Raw genomic sequence first — 15,051 nt, forward strand, 5'->3', positions numbered from 1 at the left:
GCAGCTTAGACAGAGGGATGAGTTGCTCATTTCTGAGTTTCTCCCATGTATACCTGTTATTAAACATGGTTTTATTTTCTCCTGCTAACCTGTCTTGTTAATTATTTGGCCTGCCATAAGAACCTTAAGGGAAAGGGCAGAGGGAGATTCTCCCTCTTCCCCCAACAACAAGATTATCTGATTCCCAGAAAAAGAAAACATTACTATAAGATTAAGGCTACAACTGTCAAAATGAATCCAAGATACACTCAAGTCAAGCTTTTGCTCAAAAGTTAATTGGCTCCTCTTTGAAACTTTATCATGTTTATTATGTAAGCATAATATAGAGCCTAGAATATAGAAAGTGCTTATTGGTAAGTTAACATTGTGATCATTTATTTTGTAAATGTTAGTATGAGAGATGTAATTTATTTTCTAGTCTATTCAGATTTTCAAGTTCTGCTAAACCTAAAGCCACATTACTGGCAAGTGGGATACCTCTAGCCATCTGAAAAATATGAATCCTAAACAGAAGCATATAAATTCTCTAGTCATCAGGTTTTAAGTTCTAAAACATTCTAAAGTTTTGGAACAAATCAATGGCATTCCAAATTACAGTAAGGCTACATGTGCCACACAGGATCCTACAGGAAGAGAAATCCAGATTTTAAATAGAGGAGATTATGCACAAAAATAAAGTAGGTTTTCAAGTCTGAAAGGGGATTTCAAGAAAGAAGAGACTCTCAGAACATGTGGGAAGTGGTAAATAACTTACCACGGGCTCTCTAAAGGACAACATATTGTGGACAAAAGAGCTTCACACCAGAGAGCTAAAATGGCATCTCAGGAATCCTTCCGATGAAACAGATGCTGAACTACTATTTCCTGAAAATTAAAATGCACCTTGGCAGGCCCCGTGGCTTATAGTTTAAGTGTGCACGCTCCGCTACCTGCGGCCCGGGTTCGGATCCCGGGCGCACACTGACCCACCGCTTCTCTGGCCATGCTGAGGCCACATCCCACATACAGCAACTAGAAGGATGTGCAACTATGACAAACAACTATCTACTGGGGCTTTGGGGGAAAATAAAAGGAGGAGGATTGGCAGTGGATGTTAGCTCAGAGCTGGTCTTCCACAGCAAAATGAGGGGGATTAGCGTGGATGTTAGCTCAGGGCTGATCTTCCTCACAAAAAAAAAAAAAATAAAATGTATCTTATCCTCCAAACAAATACCACCTCCCTGCCTTGCAGCTTACGTGGACATAGTGATGTGTTGGAATCGTTTTTCTAATTCATTGGTTATTTTTTTTTTTTTTGAAGAGGATTGGCAGATGTTAGCACAGGGCTGATCTCCTCACAAAATTAAAAAAGATAGGTCTTGGCTCAAGCACAGAGTCTGCAGGTGGAGGAGGCCAGGAGGTGGGAAGCAATGCTGGGTTCCTGCAGGAGGAAACTGAGATGCCTCTCAGTCACAGGAAGACTGTGCCTGTCATGGCCCCCCCACCCCCATGCCCAAATATCATGTTCCTTTCTACTTCTATACCTTTCCTCTCTTCTCCCATTTGAAATCCTCACTCTTTCTTCCCTCCACCTGCTCAAAAGTGGTCCCTTTGAGGACTTGATCTAGTCCACATCTCCTTAGAAGCTGTCCTTAATTACAATTTTTCGATAACTTTCTCATTTTTTTAAGGTTCTGTAATACAACATACACTAAATACCTTGAGAGAATCAAATTATATCTTGCAAACAATTTCATGTATGTGGAGGAGCTTGGAACCTTATAATTCGTTATATTTCCTTCAATACCTATCACAAATAACTTGCACATAGAGGTCAATGGATGTCCAGTAAAGTTAAATAGAGTTGAAGCACACTTTATAAGCTAAAACTTTTATGAGTTCAGTTATTTCTTTAGATCAGCTGCTTGAACCATTTGTTTTTCTCCACAGGTCAACAGTGTTGCCTAGCACAAATGAATTTTACACCTTCTCAAACTCAATAGAGCAAAGATGGAACTTCATTCCCCTTGCAAGCCTTACTGCCCCAGAGAAAAGCAAAAACATGTGACGTCTAATACTTTCTTCACATTCTCATCTCAAATTGTAACTGTTTCCCAGTTGCTAATTGGTGTTCATTATTAAAACTGACAAAAAAGAGTGAAGTTAGCATCACGGCGGAGTGAGCTTTCCTGTGAACTCTTCCCCCGACAAGATACAACAAAAGCAACAGCCACAGACCAACAATGGAATCCCAGACAGTGAAAACCTAGAACGGAGTTATTCACACTGCCGCACATCTGAGAGCAGAACGTGCTGGGCCCCCGGAGGAAGTGGAGAGAGGTAAGGAGAACTCCGCTCCCTCCCCATCAGATCAGTGATCCCGGTCCGTGCGGCTCCCAGAGAGGGGGGAGGGGCGGCCCTCGACGGGGAAACCGTGGCTCTTCAGACTCTCTCAGCCAGTGGGAAACTCCCGCACAGAGGACTCAGAGGAGCCACAAGGCTACCATCAACATCTGAGCACCCCAGAGAGCGGATAAAGTGGGACAAGCGAGAAGCCTCCCACGTCAGGAACCCAGAGGGCAATAGAGAGAGCTCCCCCCTCCCCACAACCCGGAGTCTGCAGCTTGACCAGACCAGACCTAGCGATCCGAGACAGACCTGATCAAGCGACTGGACCCGTGGATCGCAGCGGGAAAAAAAAAACAAAACTGTGGATCACAGCAGAAAAACCGGAGCAGAGTGCAGGAGGCTTAGACTACACAGCCCTTTACCACCAGACAGTGGCGGCAGGTAGAAATTGCAACCAGAGACTTCCAGGATGAGGAAAAACAAAACCAACACAGGAACCGCAATGCAAAAATATATGAAATCACCAGACCAGAAACAAAATGACAAGCACCCAGAAATCAACCCCGAAGACACAGAAATCCATAAACTAAATGACAGAGATTTCAAAATAGCTATCATAAAAACACTCAACGAAATACGAGACAACACAGACAAACAATTCAATGAGATTAGGAATTTCTTCACAAAAGAGATTGAAATCATAAAGAAAAACCAATCAGTGCTGATGGAGATGAAGAACACAATGGAGGAGATAAAGGAGAATCTGGAATCTTTAAAGAACAGAGCTGACAATATGGAGGAAAGAATTAGTACTTTAGAGGATAGGAATACAGATATACTCCAGATGGAAGAAGAGAGAGAACTAAGACTAAAAAGAAATGAAGAAAGACTCCGAGAAATATCAGACTCTATTAGAAAATGTAACATAAGAATTATAGGTTTTCCTGAGGGAGAGGAGAGGGAAAGAGGAACAGAGAGCCTATTCAAGGAAATAATAGCTGAAAATTTCCCAAATCTGGGGAAGGAGCAGGAAAAACCAGTAAGCGAAGCCAACAGGACACCTATATATATTAACAGACAAAGGCCTTCACCACGACACCTAGTGGTAAGGTTAGCCAGGGTCAACGACAGAGAAACAATATTAAGGGCAGCTAGACAAAAACAAAAAATAACGTACAAAGGAACTCCCATCAGGCTCACAGCGGATTTCACAACAGAAACTTTTCAGGCTAGAAGAGACTGGAATGATATATTCAAAATACTGAAAGACAAAAACTTTCAGCCAAGAATACTCTATCCAGCAAAAATATCTTTCAAATATGGTGGAGAAACAGTAACTCTCCCAGATAAACAAAAGCTAAGGGAGTTCATGGCCACGAGACCTCCACTACAAGAAATACTCAAGAAGGCCCTCAGGCCTGAAAAAAAAGAAGAGAAAGGGAACACAAAGCTTGAGGAAAGAGAAAAGTAGGTAGACAAAATCAGAGAAATAGTAGATCTTTACCGGAATAGGTTAGCAACCACTTAAATACTAAACTCAAAGATCAAAGGAAGAAATTCACCAAAAATAAATTTAACCTCATCACTGTAAACACACAGCCACAACACAAGATAGAATAAGGTATAACAAGAGCAACTTAGAAGGGGAAGAGGAAAGTGACTGAAGTGACTTAGTATAAGGAAATAGGACGCTATCAGATAATGGACTATCTCATACACAAGATTTTTTGCCCAAACCTCAAGGTAACCACTAAACAAATAATCAAAGCAAAACCACATATGATAAACAAAGAGAAAACTAGAAGAATCATAAGACAGAACAACCAAACTGAATTGGCAGTCCAAAACAAATGGGACAAGAAACAAAGGAAATGCAAAAGAACCAGAAAATAAGTGACAAAACAGCAACATTAAGCCCGCATATATCAATAATTACCCTAAATGAAAATGGATTGAACTCTCCAATCAAAAGATACAGAGTGGCAGGATGGATTAAAAAGCAAGACCCAACAATATGCTGCCTTCAGGAAACACATCTTAGCACTAAAGACAAGCACAGGCTCAGAGTGAAAGGATGGAAGACAATACTCCAAGCTAATGGCAAACAAAAGAAAGCAGGTGTTGCCATACTCATATCAGACAAAGTAGACTTCAAGATAAAACAGGTTAAGAAGACAAAGAAGGGAAATATATAATGATAAAAGGGACATTACATCAAGAAGACACATCACTTATAAATATATATGCACCCAACATAGGAGCACCAATGTACATAAAGCAACTATTAACAAACCTAAAAGGAAAAATCAACAACACAATAATAGTAGGGGATCTTAACATCCCACTTACAGCAATGGATAGATCATTCAGACAAAAAGTTAATAAAGAAATATTAGACTTAAATGAAAAACTGGACGAAATGGACCTAGTAGACATATACAGAGCACTCCATCCAAAAACAGCTGACTACACATTCTTCTCAAGCACGCATGGAACATTCTCTAGGATAGACCATATGTTGGGAAACAAAGCAAACCTCAATAAATTTAAGAAGATTGAAATCATAACAAGCATCTTTTCAGACCATAAGGCTATGAAACTGGAAATGAACCATGAAAACCAATCTGGGAAAGTGACAAAAATGTGGAGATTAAACAACATGCTACTGAACAACCAATGGATCATTGATGAAATTAAAGGAGAAATCAAAAACTATCTGGAAACAAACAAAAATGATAACATGCCATATCAAACCATATGGGATGCAGCAAAAGCGGTCCTGAGAGGGAAACTCATAGCGATACAAACCCACCTTAACAAACAAGAAAAAGCCCTAATAGGCAACCTTAAATTACACCTAACAGAACCAGAAAAAGAAGAACAAACAAAGCCCAAAGCCAGCAGAAGGAGAGAAATAATAAAAATCGGAGCAGAAATAAATGATATTGAGACCAAAAATCAGTAGAAAGGATTAATGAAACAAAGAGTTTGTTCTTCGAGAAGATAAACAAAATAGACAAACCCTTAGCCAGGCTTACTAAGAAAAACAGAGAAAAGTCTCAAGTAAATAAAATTAGAAATGAAAGAGGAGAAATTACAACGGATACCATGGAAATACAGAGGATTATAAGAGAATACTATGAGAAATTATATGCCAACAAATTGGACAATCTAGAAGAAATGGATAAATTCATAGACTTATACAACCTCCCAAAATTGAACCAAGAAGAAATGGAGAATCTGAATAGACCAATCACAAGTAAAGAGATTGAAATAGTAATCAAAAACCTCCCAAAAAATAAAAGTCCAGGACCAGATGGCTTCCCCAGTGAATTTTACCAAACATTCAAAGATGATTTAATACCCATCCTCCTCAAACTAGTCCAAAAAATAGAAGAAGATGGAACACTTCCTAAATCATTCTATGAGGCCAACATCACCTTGATACCACACCAGACAAAGACAATACAAAGAAAGAAAATTACAGGCCAATATCGCTGATGAACATTGATGCAAAAATCCTCAACAAAATATTGGCAAACCGAATACAACAATACATTAAAAAGATCATACACCATGATGAAGTGGGATTTATACCAGAGACACAGGGATGGTCCAACATCCGCAAATCAATCAACGTGATACATCACATCAACAAAACAAAGAATAAAAACCACATGATCATCTCAATAGATGCAGAGAAGGCATTTGACAAGATACAACATTCATTTATGGAAAAAACTCTCAATAAAATGGGAATAGAAGGAAAGTACCTCAACATAATAAAGGCCATATATGACAAACCCACAGCTAACATCATACTCAACGGAGAAAGACTTAAAGCCATTCTTCTGAGAACAGGAACGAGGCAGGGCTGCCCACTCTCACCACTCCTGTTCAACATAGTACTGGAGGTTTTGGCCAGAGCAATTAGGCAAGAAAAAGGAATAAAAGGATTCCAAATAGGTAACGAAGAATTGAAACTCTCACTATTTGCAGATGACATGATTGTATATATAGAAAACCCTAAAGAATCTGTTGGAAAACTATTAGAAACAATCAACAACTACAGCAAATTTGCAGGGTACAAAATCAATCTACAAAAATCAGTTGCATTTCTATATGCTAATAATGAACTAACAGAAAGAGAGCTCAAAAAGATAATACCATTTACAATTGCATCAAAAAGAATAAAATACCTAGGAATAAATCTTACCAAGGAGGTGAAGGACCTATACAATGAGAACTACAAGACATTATTGAGGGAAATCCACGATGACATAAAGAAATGGAAAGATATCCCATGCACGTGGATTGGAAGAATAAACATAGTTAAAATGTCTATATTACCTAAAGCAATCTACAGATTCAATGCAATCCCAATCAGAATCCCAATGACATTCTTCACAGAAATAGAAAAAAGAATACTAAAATTTATATGGGGCAACAAAAGACCCCGAATAGCTAAAGAAATCCTAAAGAAAAAGAACAAAGCAGGAGGCATCACAATTCCTGACTTCAAAACATACTACAAAGCAATAGTAATCAAAACAGCATGGTACTGGTACAAAAACAGACACACAGATCAATGGAACAGAATTGAAAGCCAAGAAATAAAACCACACAAATACGGACAGCTAATTTTCAACAAAGGTGCTAAGAACATGCAATGGAGAAAGGAAAGTCTCTTCAACAAATGGTGTTTTGAAAACTGGACAGCCACATGCAAAAGAATGAAAGTGGACCATGTGCTATCGACATACACAAAAATTAACTCAAAATGGATCAAAGACCTGAAGGTGAGACCTAAAACTATAAAACTCATAGAAGAAAATATTGGCAAGACACTATTTGACATTGGTTTTAAAGGAATATTTTCGGATGACATGCCTACCCAGACTAGAGAAACTAAAGAAAAAATAAACAAGGGGGACTTTATCAGGTTAAAGAGCTTTTATAAGACAAATGAAACCAGAATCAAGATGAACAGACAACCCACCAGCTGGGAGAGAATATTTGCAAAATATACATCTGCCAAGGGGTTGATCTCCATATTATATAAAGAACTCACACAATTGACAACAACAAACAAACAACCTGATCAAAAAATGGGCAGAGGAAATGAACAGACACTTCTCCAAGGAGATATACAGATGGCCAATAGGCACATGAAAAGATGCTCAACATCACTAATCATCAGGGAAATGCAAATCAAAACAACACTAAGATACCACCTCACGCCTGTTAGAATGGCTATAATCACCAAGACAAAAAACAACAAATGTTGGAGAGGATGTGGAGAAACAGGAACCCTCATACACAGCTGGTGGGAATGCAAATTGGTGCAGCCTCTATGGAAAACGGTATGGAGATTCCTTAAAGAATTAAAACTAGAGATGCCCTATGATCCAGCCATCTCACTACTGGGAATCTATCCAACGCACCTGAAATCAACAATCCAAAGAGGCTTATGCACTCCTATGTTCATTGCAGCATTATTCACCATAGCCAAGAAGTGGAAGCAACCTAAGTGTCCCTCGACTGACGATTGGATTAAGAAAATGTGGTATATATATACAATGGAATACTACTCAGCCATAAAAAAAAGACAAAATCGTCCCATTTGCAACAAGATGGATGGGCCTGGAGTGTATTATGTTAAGTGAAATAAGCCAGAAAGAGAAAGACAAACACTGTATGATCTCACTCATATGTGGAATATAAACAAACACATGGACAGAGAAAACTGGACTGTGGTTACCAAGGCAGTGGGGGTGGGGGGTGGGCACAAGGGGTGAAGGGAATCATATATGTGGTGATGGACAAACAAAAATGTACAACCCACAATTTCACAATGTTAGAAAACATTAAAACATCAATAAAAAAAACTGACAAAAAAGTTTCTCATTATTTCTTTCATTCTTTTTTTGTTTTATGAGAAAGATCAGCCTTGAGCTAACTTACAATGCCAATCCTCCTCTTTTTGCTGAGGAAGATTGGTCCTGGGCTAACAATTGTGCCCATCTTCCTCTACATTATATGGGATGCCACCACAACATGGCTCGACAAGCGGTGCATTGGTGTGCGCCCGGGATCCAAACCTCTGAACCCAGGGCTGCTGTAGCGGAGTGTGCTCACTTAACTGCTGCACCACTGGGCTGGCCCCTCTCTCTATTTCTAAAGCTAAAATGTCTAAATCTTTCTCTGGGCTAGTTGGAGTTTCCATAAAATGAAAATGTACATTCCAGAAAAATCCTTAACTTTTCCAGAATAATCTTTAATATGATAAACACCTTGGCAAAAATGTCACTGATTTTCAATGTCAGTGCCTCCACAAGGGTATCCTTGCATTGTCTCCCCTCCCAACCACCTCTCACTTTGGCCCTCCCAGCCTCATGGGATCAAACTGTTTACTGAGCACTAAGAATGATCAGAGTCTTAGGGAGACTTCACGGATGACTAAGCCATGGTTTCTGACCCCAACAATCACTCTCCATCTCTGCTTTAACCTCTATTTTTCTTACTCTGGTTTCTACTTTAGTTGTTTACTTGTCTTGTGAATTGTTGTTTTGTGGTTTATAATTACCATGTAAATTCATATTACTTGTTGCCTTAGAATTTAGAAAGAACTTACATTAAACAATATTTTTTTCCCAGCCCTTTGATGTGTCTAATACCTTTCAATGAAATTCAAGTGGCTTCTTGTTTTTACGTCTCCATCATTATTTAGAATTATGTTCACCCCACATTTTTTAACTGACCAATGCTGCTTTACTCTTTAAACTTTTCTATGACAAGACTCACGTGAGGAATCCCTGAAGCACCATCAGCTAGGCATCCCCACATTCCTCACATCTGATTCCTTGATTTGTTCCTAACTAAAGGTGTTTCTGAAACTAATACTGAATTGTACCAAGTGGTCATTGCATAAAAAGCACTATCACAGATACCTTAAAGAGAACAAATGGAAAAGAATATTCAATTCCTCAGATAAGTTTACAATCAAATGAGGCATTGAGGGGACCTGGGGGCACTGATCAGAGCAGGAATCTAAGAGAAGAGTTTTAAGTCAATTTCAAATGAGGTTAAAACTGGAATGAGATAGTATTTTAACAGTTATCTGAAATCATAAACATTTTTCTGACCTTTGAGAATTTATTTGCATATAAACTGTACGTGTGGGGTAAGAGAGTGCTGATATTGTTTAATTTCTTTTTATTATTCACCACTTTGTAATAGATGTGGCTATTCACAATTAATAAATATCATAAAGTAGAGAGACCCTACTGCCTCTTGTTATCAATTCTTACACAAAGCTAAAGTTTTAAAGATCAAACTTCATTCTAGTTACCTTTCCACTAGTCTATTTATATCAGAAAGATGCTGAGTTTTAGGAAAATACTTCAAAACACAAATTTTATATGTAATTTCAAAAGCAAAATATGAGTTAAAAATTGGTGGTAACTAATTTTGCTGCTATATATTAATCTTTAACATGGGAGCAGACATTTTTAGAGAATATAATTGATATTTGCCTATTTATATATTGTAGAATGTTAAAGGATTTACAGTTTTAATAGTATTTCAAATACCGGAGAATAAAAAACAGAACTGTTTCAGTTTTATGAAATAGCTTTTAGACATAGCAGATTTTCAGAGCATATTACTTGAAAATAAAACAATCAGTTAGTGAGGTTTAAGACATGTGGTTTTATTTTAAACATGCTCATTCCATAGGAGCATCAATAAAAGCCCTCCAGCAGTAGCTGATGCTCTTTCCTTCCACCTGAGCACCAGCTGTATTTTCTTTAAGCACCAAACTCCCGGGCAACACCATAGCCCTCAACTCTGTTTAGTTGAGAAAAGACTTTATGTGTCATGTGTTTTTTCTAGTGGTATGGTGCTCCCAGACTTATTAAATACAGGGAGAGAGTAAGAGTCTGAACACATTCAATAAACTCCAATGTGCTCAGGTGAGAAGACAGGTGCCTGAACTGACATCTGAAGAACTTAGAGGATGCATTCTGACTCTGCTTTGTGCCTCTGACTAAGCAGTCCTGGACATCCCCGTTACAGCCACAAATAACACAGGCAGCCTTGATGGACCAGAAGTCCTCCTATGTGCATCATTTGTACAGAGCAAACTGGCTTAAGACATTTCATTTCCTGCTGAAGTGGTAATTTACAGAGATACAGAACTGCCCTCTAGTGACTAAGAGAGCAGCAAAATGCTTTACATGAAAAGTGAAATTCTGAGTTTTATAAAATAGAACAGTGAAGCACTAAAGTTGGTAAAGTTGACACAATGTGGCACACGAAAGTTATAGTAAACCTGAAAAAATGTGTAGGTGAACTAATAAGTTGCTCTCTATGCCTCTAAAACATGTCTTGACATCCGACTCATAAATAGTAGAGTTTAAATATTATAGAATAACTTTGGAAACAAACTTCTCATCTCATCTCATCCAATGCTGTCGGCAGGAGCCGATATTAAATAGCCAGATGGTGAGTACCCATGTTGAAGCACCATTTTTATCACAGTGGAGAGAATATGAGGCATAAGACCAATGGACTGATGTTCAGATCTTCCCTCTTACCCTTGATCAATTTTGTAAACATGGTTTTCTTTATCAGTTAAACATGAATTAACAGTTACTTTAAAGGATTACTGTAAGAATTGCATAAGGGAATACAGTAAAGGAACTGGCGCACAGTAGATTGAGTTAATTCTCCTTCCCTGTCTCTCTTCTAAGAAACATACTGAAATAATCTAAGAATAGAACCCGTGTATAAAGTAAACTTATAACAAAGAGTCAATTGCTCCTGGAGTAAGGGACATCATTGTTGAGTGCTTAACCTCAACTGCCTCCAAATACTGTTAACTCTCAATTAATTTTATGTGTTTTCTGTTTTCCAGACACTTCACTGGCTACAAGGAAAGGAGAAGTGTGAAATTAATTTCACCCTTGAATGGCCTAGCTGTAACAACAGGTGTTTTAAATCACCTAGTTCTTCAGGTTTTCTGCTTATTACTATATAGTTTAACATGGTTCACAGCTGGAGAAAATAAGAAAATCATTATAATTTTACACACACGAATACGTCGACTACTACAGCTGAATTCTTAATATATAGAGCAATGTTGTGCATGTTTTGTGCTTGTTGATAGTACAGAATACTTTTCTCCAGGTTTTCTTTAATTTTACAGAAAGGAATACTACATTCCAGAGAGCCTAAGTACGTTGTCACACACTAACCAGAAACAGACCTGGGCTTAGAACTCAGGTCTGAGTCACCTGACTTCTACTGGACCACACTTAAGGGAGCACACCCTCTTCTTACTGGTAATTTCTAATACTAAGCTATTTTCAAAAGCACAGTTGAGAGAAATTGTAAATAAATAAAACATGATTTTATATAAAATTAAAAGCTGTGACCCACAATTTCTATTCCATATGAGTGTTTCCTTTCTTGTAGGTTTCTTGTTTTTAATACTAAGTCCATTTTGGTAACAAAAAAAAAGACATAATGTTTAGTTTCTTTAGTAACATAAAAAAAGCTTCTGTGGAAATTAAAAAGACACTAGCTAATGTCTCGTCTACTAAAGCAACTGAAGAATATTATTTGATTTTAGGAAAGCTCTGAGAGATTTTTTTAAAAATCATATCCACGTGACTATTAGTCCAGCCAGGCACATCTCCACATGACATCTCCTAGAGTGTCCAGTTTTCTGCTGGATCCAGCTATTGTCAGGCCCAATGCTCTGGCTGAGTAGAGAATGATGCCGCTTCTGAAAAGCATGTACTCAGTTCCACTTCAACGCTGATTGATGGAGACACTAGGAAAGGAAAAGATGAAAATATTACCCTAACCAATGATGTAAAACACAAGCTATGAACAACCGTTAAAAGAATTTTCTATGAAATTGATCAATTCTACTATCACTACACCGGGCTATTTCCTATCAGTAATTTGACACATAAACAAATAGAATAGCGTATTTAATGATATCAATTCTTTTAGTTGTGTGCTTTTCCTTTTAAAACTACATATGCTTATATGTGTTTGCTTTATTTTCAGGTGGTGTCACCGTGTCAAGTCCTCGCGGGCAGGTGGGGCCTTCACTGAGGACTCCCAAAGACCCCCCTACCCCCGGTGGCTGTGCATGTGCCCTTGGCCTCATGGGTTAAACCCAAGGCCACAGGGCTCCCATAGAGGCCAGAGAAAGAAGGGCCCATGAGAGAGGTATGCGAAGGCCTCAGGCTGTGCCAACTTCCTCTTCTCAGGTCCCTGAGAGAGAGAGACAGAGAGAGAGAGAGAGTGAGAGAGCGAGAGAGATCCCTGACCTCTGCATTGCTGACTCCACCACTGGTGCCATGTCACACACCATCCCCCTTCACCCAGCATCCCCATGCCACCCCTGGGAAGGCACCACCACTGGGAGGCCTGTTTCTGGTCACCTCCTTGTTGTCCCTTCAGGACCAGAGCCCAGTGCAGGGGATTTGGTTCAGACAAACATTTACATGTCCCTCTCCATGAGAATTTTCTTCTGCCACTCTCACATCCCAAACTCCACCCCCAACTTTCTCCTTTCTCTTATCTGAAGATAGTATTTAAGAGAAGCATCTCTGCCATTCTTTTGAGAGACTCCATTTCTCATGTGTCTCCCATGTATACATGTTATGAACCCAATTTAATCAGGCATGGATTCTTTTACTTGCCTATTTGCATCAGGAACATAATTACTAGCTAGAGAATTAATTAGAGAATATTCATGGTGAATGAAAGATGTCATTTCTAATAACATAATGGAATCCTTGAGGCTTTATTCTTGGGACATGTGTAGGATTAAGTCAGGACACACTGTGAGAGTGATAAATAAGTTCTATATATTTTTTTCTTCAAGACCATGAATTTCAGCCACAGTTCATACCCATCTACTTTGCAACAATGAAAAACAATTAAACAATGATCTTGAATATTTTGCCCTCAGATTCATTAGTCTTTAAATTATTAATTGAACAATTTAAATCTAGATGAGTGAAAGACTATGTAGACTTCTAGAATGTCACGTTAGGTCCTTTAGAAGTGAAGAATTGTTTTTATAAAACATTTCTATTCTTTCTTATACCTTGACAGTAATGTTACTCTGAATCTGTTTTAAAGAGGATAATGGCAGATTTACTTTAATTTGCACCCTTTTTTAAGTATATTTACCTAATATTTCTCAGTCTCTTGAAAACTTTTATCTTTAGCTCAGCCTTCATTTAAATCACCAGACCTATTTGATGAAGGTGACATGAACACTTACTCGAAAACTCCTCAGAAAATTACTAATTTAATCTGTACTCTGGACAATCCATTGTAAAACTCAAACTGGATTTGCCAGGCCCCTCAAAACGGCTCATAACTCTGTTTGCACATTTATCTGGGAACATACTAGCTGAAGGTAATTGTTCACCCCAAATGCTTTCTTTAACTCAATCAGCCATACTTCCAAAGTTTTCATGTAAATGTGACCAATTTGGTGAAATCCAAGTGACTTTTTTTGTTTTTGCATGCCAATGAGATTAAGAAAATAAGTATTTTAATTCTTGTTATTGATTTTAAAAATCAGAGATGAAGAAAACAAACTTCTTTGTCCACAGACATTTCTGCAAATGAAATTGTCTGAAAAACTGACAGCTAGCCCCCCGTTTTAACCACTAAACCATAAGAAATGTAATACTGTGGGCAAACACTTGAGCGTTGTCACCTGCAGGAGTCCCCAGCGCTGTTGCCCCATCAGGGCCACGGATCAGGGGAAGGATTCAGTGGAGGGGAGTCAGCTGTGCCCTCAGCATCCTTCCTTCCTTGGTCAGAACCCGGTCCCAGCTGCTCCCTGCCTCATCTTCTGGGGAAGCAGAGAATTCTTCTGGAGACACAACACATTGGGTGTTAAGGATGTCATCGTTCTTTTATAAACAGATGTTAGATCGTGTAATGGGCTTCTCAGGACAGGAGAAACCACCTCAAGGGAAAGCAGAACTTCTCCAGGAGCTGAAGGTCATCCAGCGAGAGCAGAGTCAAGGGCTGCACAGCATCAGCCTGCTCCTGCTCTCCATCTCATGGACACCTCTGTCCCCAATCCCCGACACCCCTCCCAGTGCCCCCACAAGGGTTCCCATTGTATCCACAGAGTCCCGCGCAAGCGCAGGACTGGTGCTCAGAGTGGCAGAGGGGCCGCTGACCTGGAGAGCCCCAGGGCGCATGCACTGGGGGCGGAGTCCCTGATGCGGAATTGGTGGCCACTGGAGTTTGTGTGGGGGGGCTCGGGCAGTTTCTGGATCCTTCCTCCAGGATTTTCAGCGCGAGGAGCTCTCCTTTCTGCAGTGTGGAGGAGCGCTGGGCAGGAGCGGCGCTGAGGTAGGTGGTGGGCAGCGGGCTCGGCGTGGAGATCTCCGCCGCATATGGCGGGAGCGTGGTGTCCAGGGCGGCGGATGGGACCGGGCGCTGGGGCTGCTGGCAGTCTGCTCCAGGCGGGGGAGCCCAACCTCTGTCCCTTGGAGGAGCAGAAGAGCGCCACTTGGCCAGCCTGTCCCTGTGCCTTGGCGGCGCCCCACCCCAGCGGGGCCTCACCTCGGCGGGGCCTCCTGCCCACCCATCCGAGGTGCAGGGGGCGGCAGGGAGTCGCCTGCCCTGTGAGCCCGCCCTTGAGTTCGCGCCCCCTGGGACCCCGTCTAG

General features: G+C 39.9%; 1 long non-coding RNA gene across 2 annotated transcripts; it reads right to left on the minus strand.

Moving 5' to 3' along the window:
• Positions 1–11,718: 11,718 nt before the first annotated feature.
• Positions 11,719–14,542, minus strand: LOC131401567 (uncharacterized). Of its 2 annotated transcripts, none has more exons than XR_009217753.1 (2): positions 14,084–14,542; positions 11,719–12,166 (listed from the first exon to the last, which is right to left on the minus strand). It is a non-coding gene; the product is annotated as an uncharacterized LOC131401567 (long non-coding RNA). The 2 variants fall into 2 exon arrangements; XR_009217754.1 differs by lacking the exon at positions 14,084–14,542 and adding an exon at positions 12,479–12,543.
• Positions 14,543–15,051: the final 509 nt, after the last annotated feature.

The sequence above is a fragment of the Diceros bicornis genome, assembly GCF_020826845.1.
Source record: "Diceros bicornis minor isolate mBicDic1 chromosome 1 unlocalized genomic scaffold, mDicBic1.mat.cur SUPER_1_unloc_3, whole genome shotgun sequence".
NCBI classification, from domain to species: Eukaryota; Metazoa; Chordata; class Mammalia; order Perissodactyla; family Rhinocerotidae; genus Diceros; species Diceros bicornis.